The following is a 17286-nucleotide window of genomic DNA, read 5'->3' as shown; positions in this document are numbered from 1 at the left end:
GCTGAAGTATATGATTGTAGGCAAAGAAAGTCTTCAGCAGTTAACAACCTGAGGCACAGACATGGGCGAGGTAAGCCAGAACTTGTAAACCTTCATTTCATCCAGGTGCACCTCACTTTAAACAATAAATGCATCCCAGGAGGGAAGAGAGAATAAAATACTTATAAATGGAATCATGTTTCACATTAACAAGGGATATGGTTACTAACGGGAAGCTTCAGTTCTTTGGTCATCTGGATGACCAATTTGCAATTTATCAGTTTAGGAAATATGAATTTTCAGTTGTCAAATTTATTTTAAAGCAAAGTAGATTTAGATGTATAACTTACGAGTATAGGTACTCATAAATATTCTAAAAGTAGTATAGTTAAGATTGAAACGCAGTAAAGGCATTAATGTTTAGCTTGATCCACATGGATTTTCTGGGTTTAAAGGAATACATGAAATATTTGCTTGAATCGGGAAGTATTAGAAAATGAAAAACAAAGGTTTCTGTGATTGCAGTTATCTGTAAAGCAGGAGTGCCAAGCAGTAAAACTCCGTGTCCACTTGGCTGCAACAATTAATATGGAGCTATTTTCAAGGTGGGATTATGGGCATTGGAACCTCCAGGGATGGAATGTTTTGCCCATGCGTTAAATCCTCATTTTGTGTGAACTTAATGAAAAGATTGCAATATGTTCTGTCAGTGGTTCCCAGAGCATGGAGATACCTCTTTCTTTTTCCCTTGAGTAAATGTAGTGAGCTTTGTGCTATATTTTATAGATGGAAATGTAAAGAAAATCTGTGTGTTTTACTTTGTTTAGAAGTCCTGAAGATAGACTTTAAATTATATAGGGAAATGCAGTTGCTCTAAGGCTGCACTATTGCCTGGATGCACAATCCGTGTATTTGTAAACTTTCCTGTGTCTGGGGGGAAAGCTCTTAACATTATAAAATATCAAGAAGAAAGAATCGAGTTTTTCTGCAGCATTTTAAATTAGGCAGTGGCTATTTTCAACAGAAGCTTTTTGGTCTGCTCTATAAAAAAGTTTTCTTATTTATTATTCTAATTTAAATTCACAAGTAAAGTGTGCTCCAGTCAAAAAAAGGACTTGCTTTGCACAGAAATGTTCAGAGGCCATAACACAGTGACGTATATGCTTATCTCCTTTTGATTTAAAAAAGAGACTATTTGAGGATTGGAAATAAATATACAATACTGATAAGTAACAAAAGAGCCTAAGGTAGAGTACACGGGGCAGAAACCACAGGCCAGTCATGCTTAGGAGTGATTCCAGCAGTGGCTCAGTCAGCCTCAGGTAGTCTCGCTCCCTATCCTGCAGGAAAACTGGGGAGGCCCTCCTTGGAGATGAACTGATGCCTGAGACCAAGAGACCAACGCAGCTCCTTCCTTTCCTCCACCCCTCCCCAATCCATGGCAAGATACGACCAACTTGTTTTTCCTTAGGATTGTCAAGAGCACATCACCTTGGGATTCCTAGGACCAGCAAATATTCAGAGTCTGAGCAAACATCTCAGAGAGGCTCTTCACAATGAGCACTAGACTGACCCAGTTGACTTAGTCCCTGAATTCTCTTTGTGGAACCCAGGTCTCAGAAGTGTTCAAATCTAAACAGGTCTTGATTCAGCAGACCAGAGTTTGGGGGTGTTTTTGTGTTTAGCATCTAGAATTCTTTGGGCAGAAGATGATCTAACTAGAGACTAATTGGACACAGTGTAGTCAAATCCCTTCACTTAATAAGGCTGAGAAAACTAAGGCACAGACAACGGACACGGTTTGGCACACAGCTGGTTAGTGACCCAGTCTCACAGGTGGACCCTCAGCGCAAGGGAAAGGAAATTACATGTGCATGGTACTGTACCTAGGTGACCTCATTTAATTCTCACAAACTCCCTAAAAGGCAGTCATCTTCATCATGACTATTCATAGAGGGAATCAAGTATGATTTAGAATGGTTGACTGACGTAGCACGAATCATATACTTTTAGGTCAAGTAGTGAAAATCCATTCCTCAAGTAGCCAATTTACCAAATGATGAATTTGAAGATGGCCAATTTGTTGAATTTGCTAAGAATTTATCTCTTTATCTATAACTTTTATAGATATCAATATTATTCATAGTAATTAAAGATTGTGAATATTATTTCTAGTTTTATTTGACCAGTTTTCAGTTTGTCTTTCGGGCAACAGTTTTTAGGAATTTAAATTCACTTTGTATTGCTAATCAGTATGTATCAAATTTGAGGTCCTGATTACATGGTCCATTATAAAATCCTTCTGGCATTCTAACTTCTTTTCCACCACTCATAATGTCAGTGCCTTTCATCTTAAATCTTCCTATAAACTAGTATCTACGTTAACATAACCAAAAAGTTAGAAGTCACAAACTTTCTGCATTTTATAAAATTTCTAGCAAATCACATGGGATAGTTCGATATACCTTAACGATATTTGGAATATTGACTTTAATTTTGTTAGTCCTGGATTTAGTGCATTTTTTGTTGTTGTTTTCCATACCATTTCAGTCCAGCAATTCTGTAGCACATTTGCCAGTTCAAATCAGCTAAATGTCATTTCTTGTATGTTTCACATTTCAGGCACTACTAAAATGTCTATATAATACAAGTCATTCATTTGATTTATCTAATTATCAAACCTATGAGTTAAAAAATGTACAAAAGGCCATATTAAAAATTAGTTGGATGGCTGGGCACAATGGTTCACACCTGTAATCCTAGCACTTTGAGAGCCCGAGGTGGGAAGATCCCTTGAGCTCAGGAATTCAAGACCTGCCTGAGTAAGAGCAAGACCCTATCTCTAGCAAAAATAGAAAAAATTAGGCTGGCATTGTGGCAGGTACCTGTAGTCCCAGCAACTCAGGAGGCTGAGGCAGGAGGATTGCTTAAACCCATGAGTTTGAGGTTGCTGTGACTAGGCTGAGGCTATGGCACTATAGCCTGGGCAATAGAATGAGATTCTGTCTCAAAGAAAAAAAAAATTAGTTGGATGACAGAAACGTTTCCTTATGACTTAAGAACTCCTTGATTTTAAGATACATAGAACACTATGATTTGAAATAAGCACTTTATAATTACCAAAAGTCAGAGACCAGTGCTCTTGAGAAAACCTGGAGCATAGTGAATTTTAGCCAAAGCCTATCAACTACTTAAAGTAAGACAGCTTCAGAAAAACAAAAACTAAGAAAAGCTAAAATCAAACTAAATGAAAACTTTAAATTATTCCCCAAAGCTAGTACAACAGGATTTGCTACAAAGCATAAGAAACCTAATGGAAGGAAAGTTTTGTTAAATCAGTGATTTAGCAAATTGGTCATTCCACGAACTGTTCAGTATGGGAATTAGATTTTGGTGAATTGACTTCCTAAGAAGTAATTTTTGGAGAAATAGCAATTCAAGGAATTAGTCCTTCAGAAAGTTGTTTTATGATGAATTGACCTGTTTCTGGTCACCAGATGGGGAGTCATAGAAAGCTGTTTGATTCCGAAACTCACATTCTAGCCTCCATATCATTTCCAACCAACAATATCACCATTGGACATAAAAGGGAAAGATTTATGAAGTCATCCAAAAATGTGGGGTGAAAATTTCAGACTAGTGAAGTTCCCTTCAAATATTAAGTGTGTTGAATAAAACCTAATAGGTGAGTTCAATGCAAATCCTACACTATATGTCACAGGAGAAGAGTGAAATACAGTGATTTTTTACTTGCCTAGGGAAAAAGCGCTTTCCTTGATACCAAGAACCTTAATTTGAACAGGACTCAAACATTTATATTCATATCATGTGGATCTGCCTGGCCACAGTTAATTTGAGCATATCACTTTATTCCCTGTACAGAATAGCTAAAGCTTTAAGGTAGATTCAGGGAGCCTTTTCTTCCTGAAATACAAACACTTATACAACGCTCTCATTAACTGGAACTTTCACATCTGTACTGAAGTGAAAATAGAACCTAAAGCTCTATCCTACCTAGTATATGTCAAATAACACAGATTAGAGAGAGTGTATTTGACAATGGCATCTTATTCAGGCTTTAGAGGGAAAGAGTTGGACATTTCATAAACCCGCATAACCATGAAATAAAAATAACTGCAGGGATATTTAAGAGACCCTACAATAAAAGAATTTTAAATATTTGATAAAAGCAGGACTTTACCTGTAATTCATTTGGCTTTACCCCAGTTTGACAGAGCCATTAAAAAACTGAGCCTCTACAACTTAAAAGCTAAAATCATTTCCAAGTCATCTGGAGCCACAGATGGAATTGGGGGTGTGTTTCCAGAGTGGAACAGAAAAGTAATTATTTGGTAACATCTTCAGGTTTAAATAGTCTAGGCCATTTCTTCACACAGAAATATAATGTAAGCCACATATATCATTTACAATTTTCTAATAGCTACCTTTGAAAAGTAAAAAGAAACAGGTAAAATAATTTTTTTTTTTTTTTTTTGAGACAGGGTCTTGCTCTGTCACAGTGGCTATAACGCAGTGATGTCATCATAGCTCACAGCAATCTCAGACTCCTGGGCTCAAGTGATCTTCCTGCCTCAGCCCCTGAGAAACTAGGATTACAGGCATGTGCTGTCCTGCCTGACTAATTTTTCTATATTTTGTAGAGACAGGGTCTCACTTTGGTTCAGGTGGATCTAAAAATTGATTTTAACATATTTTATTTAATTCCTAATGTATCCCCAAAATAATCAATGTAAAAATGGAGATATTTTACATCGTTTATGTCTTCAAAATCTGGAGTGCATTTTACACTTAGGAGACAACTCAATTTGGACTAACCGTACTTCAAGTACTCATCGGGCAGATTGCAGCTAATAGTTAACCATGCCAGACAACACATCTCTAGACTCACAGTCTCATTTGAAGATGAAAGGTACACAGAAGGTAGTAGAATCAGATGATTCTGGTTTGGACAGGACTGCTATTTGTTTACTCTTGATTCTGAACACTAGACTGCTCTGAGCAAATAGACCAAGAGAGCACCATTACAAGATCTCCAAATCCTGGGCTCTGATGCCTACCCTGGCTTACTTGCAATTAATATTTACAAGCTGTAAAATGTATAATCTGTCCCCTGGTTTTCTATATATTTTTCTTTACATCCAAAGCCAGGTGGGTAAGAAATAGAGGAACCCTCTTCTCCTCCCTGCTTCCACTTCTAGCCATCTTTTTATTGCATTACCAAGAGTAGTCACCTGGAAGTGTATTTTTCCTTCTATCTTGACACACAAGGTGAAGTATCTCTACTCTGAGCCTTTGCCTAGGCTGCTCTCCCTCCTCATAGTGCCCTTTGAATTGTTCTGTCCACATCCCCCCATACCCATCACCTGACTCCTGGTATAATCAGGATTCAACTTTGCCCTTAAACACCAAGACTACTCAAACACCTGCCCAGTATCCTTTCTTCATACTCCCTTAGCAAACACAGTGGACTCTTACCCCACTCTTAGCACATCTGTTTGTCCTTCTTTTCTTCCCCTATGAGATAGCGAGCTCCCAGAACATGTCTTATTTACCTTTGTGAAATCAGTACTTTTTATAGCACCTCCTACAAAATAAGTACTTAGTAAAAGGTCATGAAAATGAAGGCTAGAGGAAGAAGCAGCACAGCTTGCACCCCAGCGCAGCCTGCACCGTAGCCAGCAGGTGCCTGGCCTGCACCCTGCCTGCCACCAAGATGCTGAAGAGGGAAGGTCAGCTCTGCCAAAGGCACAGGGAAAGAAGAGCCCGAGACAAGATCCGTGTGTTTGTCAGCTAAACCTGCTCCTGTAAAAGGGGAAACCAGCCAAAAAAGGCAGCAGCAAAGGATAAATCTTCAGACAAAAAAGTGCAACCAAAGCGAAAAGGAGAGCAAAAGGAAAGCAGGCCGAAGTGGCTACCCAAGAAAGTAAAGCAAATTTACCTACAGAAAGTGGAGAAACTAAAACTGAGCAGAGTCCAGCCGCTGCTGAAGCGGGAGAGAAAGATCAAGTCTGATTAACACCCCGTCCCGTGTCTTACCAGTGGTCCCTGCCTTCCTTCTTGCACAATCCAGAGGAATATTTTTATCAACCATTTTGAAAGTACAAGCTTTTTAGCAGCTCTAGAAACATTTTTAAGAAGGAAGGAATCCTACCTAACTCCATTTTTTCTAAGTGGAAATAAATATTTTTAAGAGGTGAAATCATTTGTTGGTTTTTTATTTTTGATAAAACCAGAAAATAGTGTGGGATGTTGAATTACTGGAGGCTTTGACTGCCTTGGGTGTCAGCTTAACATTCCACAGACGGGGGATGGTTTTTATATCCTACAATACGTAACATACTTAATGGCAATATAGAGTTGCAGTCTTGCATTTAATGTCTTGAACATATAAAATTACTTCTTTTCCCATGTTGTTTTTTAGTAGAATTGTTTCCTAAAGAAAACCACTCCCAAGACCATGGCTCTCCCTGTCAGAATTGTGTACACTCTGTAACATCTTTGGTTGTGGTAGTCCTATTTTCCTAATACCTTTGTTAAAGTGCTGGGAAAGATTGAAAATCTGAGTATGTAGCGTATATGGTAATACATTTTTAATTGGTGGGACTTTTGTAATAGCTTGGTAATATTTGAAGATAGTCGTACCTGATATCCTCTTAAGGAAAATTTGCCTCCAAATTTTAAGCTGGAAAGTCACTAGAATAACTGAAAAAGAATTATGATAAATGGCTGTTTAGATTTTGGGTACATATGCTAAGAATTGTGTACAAATTGAAATGTCTGTATTATTCCTCAACATGACCAATAAAATCTCAGTTACAAAAAATTATGAAGATGAAATATTGAACCACATGTAGAAAGTATAATCAAGTTCATGTATTCAAAAATATTTAAAAGTGGGGCAGCGCCTGTGGCTCAAAGGGGTACACCGGCCCCATATGCCGGAGGTGGCAGGTTCAAACCCTGGTCAAAAACTGCAAAAAAAAAAAAATTATATTATTAATATAATTATTAATTATTATTAATAAAATTATTATTTATATATATATAAAGTGTATGTCTAATGTACTTTATAGCAAAATTCATTTAAAATGCAATAAATAGTTACCTAACAAATTCCAGGCATTGTATTATGTATTGAGAATACAGAGATAAACAAAAGTCCAGACTTTCAGAGACAGCAATTAAGCAATGGTTAAAATGAATACTTCTCAAAAGAATGTGAATTTGGTCACCTAAGGAAGTTGTTAAAATCCAGATTCAGGAGGTCAGGTGTATGGCCTCAGAATCTGCATTTCTAATAAGCTTCCAAGTGAGGCTGCTGGTCCCAAGACCATACTTAAGGTAGGAAAGGACTATGACCTAGAAGTCAGAAGACCTGAAATTTAGCTCCAACTCGTATGGTTAAGCATCCATTCTCTTACTATTGTGGGATCTGCTTGCTCACCTCTTAAACTGCCTGGGAGGGGAGAGATGATCTCTGTGTTACCTAAAGCACTAAAATCCATGATATTCCTTATTCTGTCAGCCTGCAAAGCACAAGAGGGACCAGAGCAGTGGTTTTTAGTTCGGGAAGCTCTTAGAAACACAGAGACCTAATTTCTAAATCCTGATGTCCAGAACACAACCAAAACCTATTTTATTACCTTGGAATCTCTATAGGTGGGGCCCACTCATCAGTATTTTTAAACTCTCAGGCTAGAGAACTACATGATAGTATCACTAGCCTTATGTGTTGATTATTAACTCAATTGATTGGTGCTGATGAAATGGATGATAAACAAAGCATTCTCCCCCTGCCAGATAACTTTGTTCTATTCTGTTGGCAATACTACAATGCCTATTGGTCCAAAGAGGCAGATTAAAGACGTGAAGTATTATTTCCAACACTACAAAAGCACCCCAAAGTGCAAGCCCTGACATGTATAATTGTGCACAGAAGCTGTAATGATACCATAACAAATCATCAGCCACGTTTCCCAACCTGTTGCAGGCCTCCCCCTTGACTCGTGAGATAAAAATAAAGACAAGGATTTTTTCCCCCAATGGAGCATAGAGAAATCAGATCCAAGAAGCCACTGGATATTTTTGCCTTTTAAGTAAAGTCATATCCTAGGTTCTTTTAAAATTTGTTTTGGAAATTCAAAAACAAATTTTTCTTTTGTTTTTGAGATACAGTCTCACTATGTCACCCTGGGTAGAGTGCTGTAGTGTCACAGCTCACAGCAACATCCAGCTCTTGGGCTTAGGTAATTCTCTTGCCTCAGCCTCCCAATTAAGCTGGAACTACAGGCACCCGCCACAACGCCTGGCTATTTTTTTGGTTATAGTTGTCATTGTTGTTTGGCAGTCCCGGGCTGGGTTCAAACCCTCCAGTTCTAGTGTATGTGGTCGGGGCCCTAGCCGCTGAGCTACAGGCTCCGAGCCTGGAAATTCAAAACTTTTAAATGAAAAATCCCAAACACTTTTTATGTGTACTTTAGCAGTTTTCAAAAAGGAAAACGTCTTCATAATCTTCACCACATCTCTTTGGGCTAGGTTAAGAATACAGGGAACATCTGAACTTCTCACTAGTCCCTACTTTCAAGATCCCTTAGTTACCTTAGTTTTAGAAAACCAAAGAAAAACTGGTTAAATTAAGAAAAAAATATTTTATCATTCAACTCGAGTAATGAATTGCTTTGTAGCACAGCCATAATACATGTCACTAAAATACTGATTTTTTTTTTTATTTTCACTTTGGTCAAAATATACTGTGCATACTTTTGCTAAACAGATTGTGTCTCACAAATATATCAACGAACAGCTAAAGTGTGCATTCTAGGATTGGAGAGGCAAAAATATATGATACTTTGCTATCTTCAAAGACCTTAGAACCTGTAAGAGGAGATTAGACTTACATTCTATGAAAAGATAGCTAAAATTACGTACAAAAAAATAATAAAAAGCTAAAATAGCAGTTTTAAAGAGTTCAGAGACGAGAGACACCTCACTCCCAGCTGGGATGGGGCTAATAGAAGGCAAAATAAAGAAGGGAAAGGTTTCACCTTAACCTTCGGGCATGGCAGGAATGAGATCATTAGCCTAGAAACAGAAACCCTGCTCAAGAGCAAAAAGAAAGGAAAGGATAAGATGGGCTCAAAACCAGTGATAAGATAAGGAAGGAGAAAAGAGAGTTTCAAAAGTGACAGGTAAAAAGTTCCATTCCATCCAGGCTTAGATCGAAGAGTTAAGGACTGTGGATAAAGCCAAAGCATAGTTAGGCAAACTGGGTTAGTGCTTCTGCTCTGCAGGGTCACAACAAAGTTCACATACACAGAACCGTGTAAGCACCAGAGCTGACAGAGTAAGGCACTCTGGGGCCAGAGCGGAAATACCTGGTCACTAGACCAAGGACTTTTGCTTTTATATTTCCCTATAGCTAAGGGGAAATTGGTGAAGAATTTCACTCACTTGCTTGTCTCTTTGAAATAACACCTTTAAAATTGTGTTTTTCAGGAAGACAAATGGTAAAGCCCTGTATGGCACAAATTGGAGTGGAATAAAAGAGATAAGTAGACTGGTAGCAGAGGGGAGCATCGCAACTATAGTAGTAGAAAGAGGGACAAGCAGAGAAATTATGGAGAACTAATCAAAAAGTAGGACTTGGAGAGGAATTAAACCTGGGAAGTGGGGTAGCAGATCCTTTAGTACCCCACACATAAACTCCTGGCACTCACCTTTTAGGCCTGGCTGGAGGAACATGCTTGGCATATGTGAAGGACAAGCCAGAAATGCCATTCGAAAGATAATACTCTTAGAAGCGAAAAGAACCAGAAAGGACGGGGCTGAAAGGATGAACGCTGCAGATTCCTCACTGCGCCATTAGAATAACTTTTAGTCCTATACTAAGTCTTAGAACACTCCAGTGGCAACTGGCTTGCTAATACACCTTTTCTCATCTGCCTTTTATTCCCTATCTCCTTTCTTCTTTCCCTTATCAACATTTTTCGGTGTCACTCTCCAACTTGTGGCACTTGTCTTAGACTCTGCTTTTAGAGTTCCCTGTACAAAACCCTGTTGATGCCCTGATTTTAGCCAAGTGAAACGTGTCAGAGTTCTGACTTACAGAATTGTAAGACAAAAAATCTGTGTTGACTTAAATCACAAAGTTTAATTTTTTATACTATGAGTAAAAAAAAAACCCTAATATATCACCATTAAATTGTAGACTCCTGAAAATTTAAGGTAGTCATAAAAAGTAAAATAAAACAGAAGTGAGACTGACGTTTCAGATGTTGGTTTGAATGTTTAATATGTTGAGTTCCATGTGTGTTCTTGATTGTGTGATATTCTTAGAGATTCATAGAGCCTCTTGGATGTATGTAAATCAATCTTCAACTAATTATGAGATGGTAAAGATGTCTGATATTTGTTTTTTATTTTGTTTTAATTAAAAAGTTATCATTCAGTAAATTTGGTGCAATGCAATCTAGAAGATGTAGTTAAAGAAATGTTTTGGTAGAGTGAAGACTATGAAAATCGATAATACAATGCCCTTGTCATATTCACTATCGTTAGCCAGTGCTCTGTTTCACCTGGGCTAATTTAGAAGCTTTCTTTCACTTGGAAAGAATGGTTCTGTGTCAAATGTATCATATGAGTGTATTCCTGAATTTTTAAATTTCATCGAGTTGTAACAACACACAAGGTGTGTGTTGATATGACTGGCTTGATAGAGGAATTCTGACACAATTCACAGCATGTTAAAGTAACTTTCACTGCATTGTTGGAAATCCATAATCCTGGACCCGTGATTTTATCTGGGCATATAGCCCTTACTTTCAGACTCTGCACTTTTCCAATATTATTGTGAATGTTTTATTATAGTTAATTCTGCAGTCTCAATGGGTTACTCCATGTTTATCAGTCCCTGCCTTTTCCTATCCTGTTCATCCAATCTTTGCAGCCACACTGAGGCTTCACTTCTCTCCACAATGAGAGAATATTAAAAGTGCTAACCCACTGGTGGTTCTGGATTTGATAAGAGAGTTGAGTCTGCTGCCCCTACACAAAGGGTTCTCTGGGGAGAACGAAGCCCCCACACCTCCACCTAACTTTCTTCAGGTGAAGTGTACCTGTCATTCTGATTCATCTTCCGCCTGGGTCCCAGCTTGTGCTCTGGTAGAAATACAGCCCAGTTGCACCCAAGGCTGGGCCTCAGTCTCCCACCCAATTTCTTTCCAGCCTCCGACCTCAGAAAACTTCTGCTTCCACTAACCCTGGCAACAGCTTGCACAGAGCTCTCTGACAGATGCATCTGGAAACCCAGAGATGATGAGAGCCGCTGGTCCTTTGACTACCAGTCACTGTCTACCTGGTCTTCCCTTGATGCAGATTCCACCAATCTGGGTGAGCCCTGCTCCATGGCCGTGGTTGTTGATATTGCTGCCTTTCCGGAGGCTAGCAGGAGTGAAGATGTGTTTTAAAGGGTTGGGAGGGAGTCTTAGCCTCTGACTCACAGCAGCCCTTGCTAGTCCTCTACTCTCGCTCAAAGCACACAACACACCATAAAGCCACCTTAATTAAACCAAATCCTTATTTTAAAAAATCTAGCTACAGATTGCCAGCAAATAAGGTCAAATGTTTTATTTTTACTCCTCTTCCCTGTCTCACCATATACATCTATATAATAAGCTCTTGCCAGACAAATTTTTAAATAACTCATTTTTATATTTACACATCACAAGTTTAAACCAACAGTCTTTTTACATATGATAACTTCAGTTCAATCCCTGAAAGGGCAGGACAGGACAATAAACATTGCTGTTATCTCGGTGGGCTATGTAGATGGGTGTTCAGAGAGGGGTCTGCTTACAGCACAGCACACCCTCTACCTCTGCAGATATGACACCATGCCCCTCCCCCCCAAAAAAACTTCCCCTAAATACCAAGATAATTTGTAAAAAGGCTATATGGTTACAAAAGCAGTTTAGCAGGGCTTAAGAAAATGAAATAAGGGAGAAAGCAAGTACAAAAGACATTGAATTTCAAGTAAGAATGGCCTCAAACACTTGAAAATCAAAAAATAATCTGTGTACCTTAGAGCTTGGAGACTTCTACTCAGAAGATCGCAGTTTTGTAGCCATGTGTCCCTGAGTAACTAAAGCAAATGATTCAAGAGGATTACCTGATGGTATAGGCTTTTAATGCTGACAAATGTGGCTAGTTTTAAAGGCAGGTGCCTTCTACAGCTTTTATTTGTTGTAGAGTTTTTAATGTTCTTAATGCTCCTTTTATTCCATTTCTACGAAGATACTATTTTCTCTGAGACTGGTCTTGTGAACTTAGGATTTTCAAGAACATCATTTGAGATATTCTTATTTAATCATCCTGAACAGCACCCTGAGATATTCTTATTTAATATTATCTTTTATGGCTTTCTAACCATCTCTGTCCTCTTCAGCCTCCCCCAATCTGGTCCTCCATCTTACTCATACAGTCCACACTCCCACCCTGTGGTTATCAGTGATCTAGCCTTTGACTAATTCAGCGTCCTCTCATGATTCCAAGGACCATTCCTTTGTTTCTGATACTATCGGTTTTCCGTGACACCCTTCTTTGTCTTGATTTTAGAGATATAAAAATATACTAATTCTCCTTATATGTTTCAGTAGACTAATTCTGGGGTTTCATTATATTTTCAGTTTTACATTTGCTTTAATAAGTGTTCCCCAATTAATTCCAAAACCTCTACTAGAAATTACTCCTCCTTTGGGGGCTGACAGAAGAATGGACGGAATTTAGAATAAAGTTCCTTCTGAAGCAAATAATCCGTAACATTCTTAATCTAGCACATGATTGGGAGTATAACTTTTACAAGCTTCTTAACCAGTTTTCCAGCATTACTGACATACTATTTATCAAATGGTGATGATACCCAACCCACCAGGACTACAACTACCTTCAAATGCTCTAGAAACTTCAGGAAAACCAAGATAAGAGAAATATTCCAAGGGTTTAATAATGCAGTCTAGAGATTGATTTCTAACATGTTGATAACAAACGTGTGCATCACTGGGACCCATGACTCACACTTCCTAGGCAAAGTCTAGGCTTCTGCATTGCCTATTACTTCTCAGCAAGTTACACAAACCATCCTTGTAGGTAAATATCATACACTAAATTTGACTGATATTCAAATGCACACACAAGAGTAAAAGGGTTAGGGTGCTAGCCACCAAGGAGAAGGATGTGGACTTTAAATCCTTTATAATGTATGTATATATTTTTCCAATTGGAGATGGAGTTTCTAATTGGATATTTTTGTAAGAATTGCAAAATTCCTCAACCAGATATTCTGTATCCCAAATTCACATATAGCACTGAATTTTCTTTTCTCTATAGTTGGGTTTATTTAACTAACCTCCTCACTTAAAACAATATTAAGGCCATGTTGAATATTGATTAACCTTGGGAACCAAAAAAGTAAATATAAAAACAATTTCTTACTCTAAAATAGGGTTTAACAATGTGCTAATAGACTATAATGAAGATGACAGCCATGAGTTAATCAACCCATTAAGTTGGGATCAGAAGTATCAACTCAAATGCAGCCTACTAATTTACTGACCCTTTACGAGGTCAGCATGGTCCATAACCTATAGGCTGACCTTTCTGCTTCTGTTAAAGTCACTTTGGAAACCAATTCACTTCCTTCTATGACTATGATCTCTGAACTGATATTGGCAGGGAGTCAACATTAAATCCATCTATAAGAATGTGCTGAGTTACCAAGTAATGGAATCTCAAGCTAACTGGTAAGTTAAGTGTCTGGGTAGAAGCTCTTTATGAAACCACTTTGTGTTTCCCAGGGCCACACAAACATGAAAATGAACTGGAAGCTTCTGACTCTAGAAAGTCTCACTTTCTTGAGTTAGCTAAGACTTGCCACCCACTCCCATTCTTACTCTGCTCTGTGAGGTTCCTCTCCATCAACCTCAGTTTTTGAAATATCAATGGGTCAAAAAGAAGTGAGTAGAGGAACAGCAAGGTAAAGGACTATACCTGCCAGATAAAAATAGTGAAGTTTTGCCTTATTAAAGATGTAGTGAGTTGGATAGAAAGTTGCTTTGGTGATTAAAAAGCAAAAAAATAGACACAATTGGTGTAATTAAATAAAGGAGCATCAATTACTTGCCACTTTCAAGGGGAAAAAGATAAAGTAGGATCCTATCTTATTCCAGATGGGAATTTCAGAGGGTATAATAAAAATTATGTATCAAGAATTCATTCACTTAAATCCTATTGGTACAGAAAAGATGTAATAATAATGATTGCTATGATAATGCAAGAGATTGTTTTTAATATCAGTATTTTCTTTCCCAGGTGTAAAGTAATGTACTGTACTAAGATTTACAATGTCCATTAGTAAGCAACTGTCAGCAATGTGATGTCAGGGACTCAAAGGGATGTATGCAAGAGATGCGACTGGGCCTGGTTCTGTTGTCCTGGCCCCCAGCCAAGGCTGCTTAAATCCCAGCTCCAGTCCTGCTCTAACAGTCAGTCCTTGGCTGTGATTTTCCCCAAAATAAGACACAGATATTAACTAAAACTCTGGGAAGGGGAAGCAAGAAAAAAAGAGAAAACTACTGCCTGCACTAAACAATTTTTTTTTTTTAAGTTTAATTGAGGTTAAATTGAAGGGCCTAAGGATTTGTTTTTCTTTCTATGAAGAAAACAAGTCAATTGCATCCTGATGACGCTTGGATGGTTCTGCGAAGGAAACCCATCATTTCTGGGAACACAGAAAGACCCCGCTGTTGTTGGTGACACAGCCCTCCCTTTTCCCCCTAATTTGTTGCCTTTGTTTCCCTCCCCTGTCATTAGCCAACCTCTTAGTACTGCCGTGCCAACCTTAGCACAAAGACACTTGTCTAAAAACCCTCTGTAGGAAAAGGAGTTCCACCCTATGAGAAAAGGTGAACCCGGGGGCCGCAAAGATGAGGAAGAGTCAGTCTTTGGGAAAGCTTTGGGTGGCTTTGGCAAAGTCAGGCTCAGGAGGGTGACTTCTCGCGCAGGTTCTCAACCTTAAGGCCAGTCTGAGAGAAGCAGTGCGGGAAGGGAGGAGAGAAAGGTAAAGAGAGCAAAGGGTCGTGGGGATGAAAGGCGGGAGAGACGCGGAGCCTGCCTGACGCGGAGGACGGAAGACCGTGGCCCTTCCGGGGAGCCACGTCTCCCCGCAATCCGCCCCCCGCCCCCCGCCCTCCACACGGGCACGTCCCGCGGGGTCACTGCCCGGCGCCACCTCCTGGGCTGCGGCGCGCTCCGCCCGGGTCCGGGAGGCGGGCGCGGGCCGGGGCCGTGTGGGGGCCCGCCCTGTACGGGGTGAGGGCCCGACCCCGGGAGGCGACACTCGAACGTAGGGGCTCCGCGTTCCACGCCGCTCCCCGCCCCTTCCCCGCGGCTACAGTGGCAGCAGGAGCAGCAAAGGCACAGCCGCAGCGCCCCCGACATCCACGCGGAGCCCAGCTGCGCCGGGGCAGGGGCGGGGGCCGGGGCGCCGGCGGGGCGGGCGCAGGGCGGGGGCGCGGGCCGGCGGGGCGGGGTGGCGGCGGGGGCGGCGCCCGCGGCCGGCGTCACTTACCCGGCCAGGGCGCGGGGGCAGCTCGGCCGACTCCTCGGGGCCCGCGGCTGCTGGGGGCGGCCGGTCGGCGGGCCCGGGCGCTGCCAAATGTAAACAATCCGCCATGATTTCTTTGTTTAGCTAATTGAACCTGCCGCCGTCGCGAGTCCCGGGCGCTCCGGCTCTCCCTCCGCTCCCCTTCCCCCTCGCTCTCGCTCTTATTTATTTATTTGCCACCCCCCCTCAGTCTTTCCCTCTTTCTTTAGTCTTAGTAGCTGCTTTTAATGGAAGTCGAGGCAGGTGGGGTGTTGGTGCAGGCGGTGCGGTGGTGGTTTATTATAAATACAGGTAAAATAATACCCAAATCTCAGGCTGAGGTGCAGTTTCAGAAAGAACAGGAGGGTGTTTCTCGCTCTTTTCCTCCTCCCACCCCACCCCCCCGGCACAATTATTAGCGTATTCTCCAAGGAAAGTGCCTGAAAAATGTAGTGCCCTTCTCGGTCACCCTTCCTTCCCGCCGAACTCTCTAGCACCCAAGTTCGCGGGCCGATTTTGGACTCGGGGACAGTGCTAACTTCCTCGTTTACTTTGAAAACCTCGAATATAAGTGATGTCCAACTGCGGAAGGCGGACAGAAAAGCCTCCACCGCACCAGGGGAGGAATAATCATAATGCAGCGAGCTCATCAGGGGAGATGACCTCTTGGCGTCAATTCTGCTCCTTAAGAAAACACCGGATTTTGCAGGCGCGCCACACCCCACGCCACACACACACACCACACGATCCAAACTAGCACCAACACGGTGGAAAGCTCCCAGAGGAGCTGGATGTTTCAGCCTCACATTTGCATAAATTATTAGTCCTTATAAAATTGCTGCACAAATATTGGGGAGGGGTAGACGCCTGAGCCTTGAGTTTAAAACTTCCAAGACTCCTGATAGAAAGGAGGGCAGAACCATGTGTATCTGTGGGTAAAGAAATGCATTTTGTCACCTGTTTTTACTGTGGTTAGGACAAGCATCATTTAAGTCCTGTTACAGGTGGATATATAATGAGATTCAGGTGACAGAAAGTTCTAGGATTGTGCCTTCATATTTAAAAACCCTCCCAGTCTCACTTCTATTTATAACCAGTATGTTGGTTATAACACCAAAAACGACTCAATATTTAATTCATGAGGAGTTTTGAAAGTCATCTCTGTCTTGCAGTAGAACTGTGCCTCCCAAGACTTAATCTCATTAAAAGAAGTTACTGCCTTACCTGTAATTACTTCTGTGTATGAAGAGCACTGTTGAATAGAGTCCTGTCACCTTTAAAAATTTGGAGCAACCATTTACAGGTCACATAATGTATTGATTAGGTGGGTAAAAGGATCATCCGATCCAATCAAAAGAACTGAACTATTGAGTATTTATGCTGTAGCCCCATTGCTGTGGTTGTCTTAACCACAAGGTTAGTTAATATATAGGTGTTTAAACATTCTTATTAAATATAAAAAGAAAGGAATTGTATTGCTAAGCAATCAAAATGACTCCAGTCAAATCATATGTCTTTAATCTATTCCTGTCCCCTCAAAAAAGTTAAAAAGAAATTACATTTGTTTCCACATTTACCATTTTTTAAAATACCAGGCCAAATTTTAGACATTTCTCCAAATGCTGGCTTAACTCTGACCCTGCAAAACC

At 40.4% G+C, this 17286-nt stretch overlaps 1 long non-coding RNA gene across 1 annotated transcript in view; it reads right to left on the bottom strand.

The window, feature by feature from the left end:
* LOC128583894 (uncharacterized) overlaps nt 1–15906 on the bottom strand; it is a 432742-nt gene extending 416836 nt beyond the window's left edge. The window contains exon 1 of the long non-coding RNA XR_008379579.1: nt 15623–15906. This is a non-coding gene — a long non-coding RNA (uncharacterized LOC128583894). The remainder of the gene's footprint in view (nt 1–15622) is intronic.
* Between the last annotated feature and the right edge of the window lie 1380 nt (nt 15907–17286).

Source organism: Nycticebus coucang, chromosome 4 (assembly GCF_027406575.1).
Source record: "Nycticebus coucang isolate mNycCou1 chromosome 4, mNycCou1.pri, whole genome shotgun sequence".
Taxonomy (NCBI): Eukaryota; Metazoa; Chordata; class Mammalia; order Primates; family Lorisidae; genus Nycticebus; species Nycticebus coucang.
This window is presented reverse-complemented; position numbering and strand designations above follow the sequence as displayed.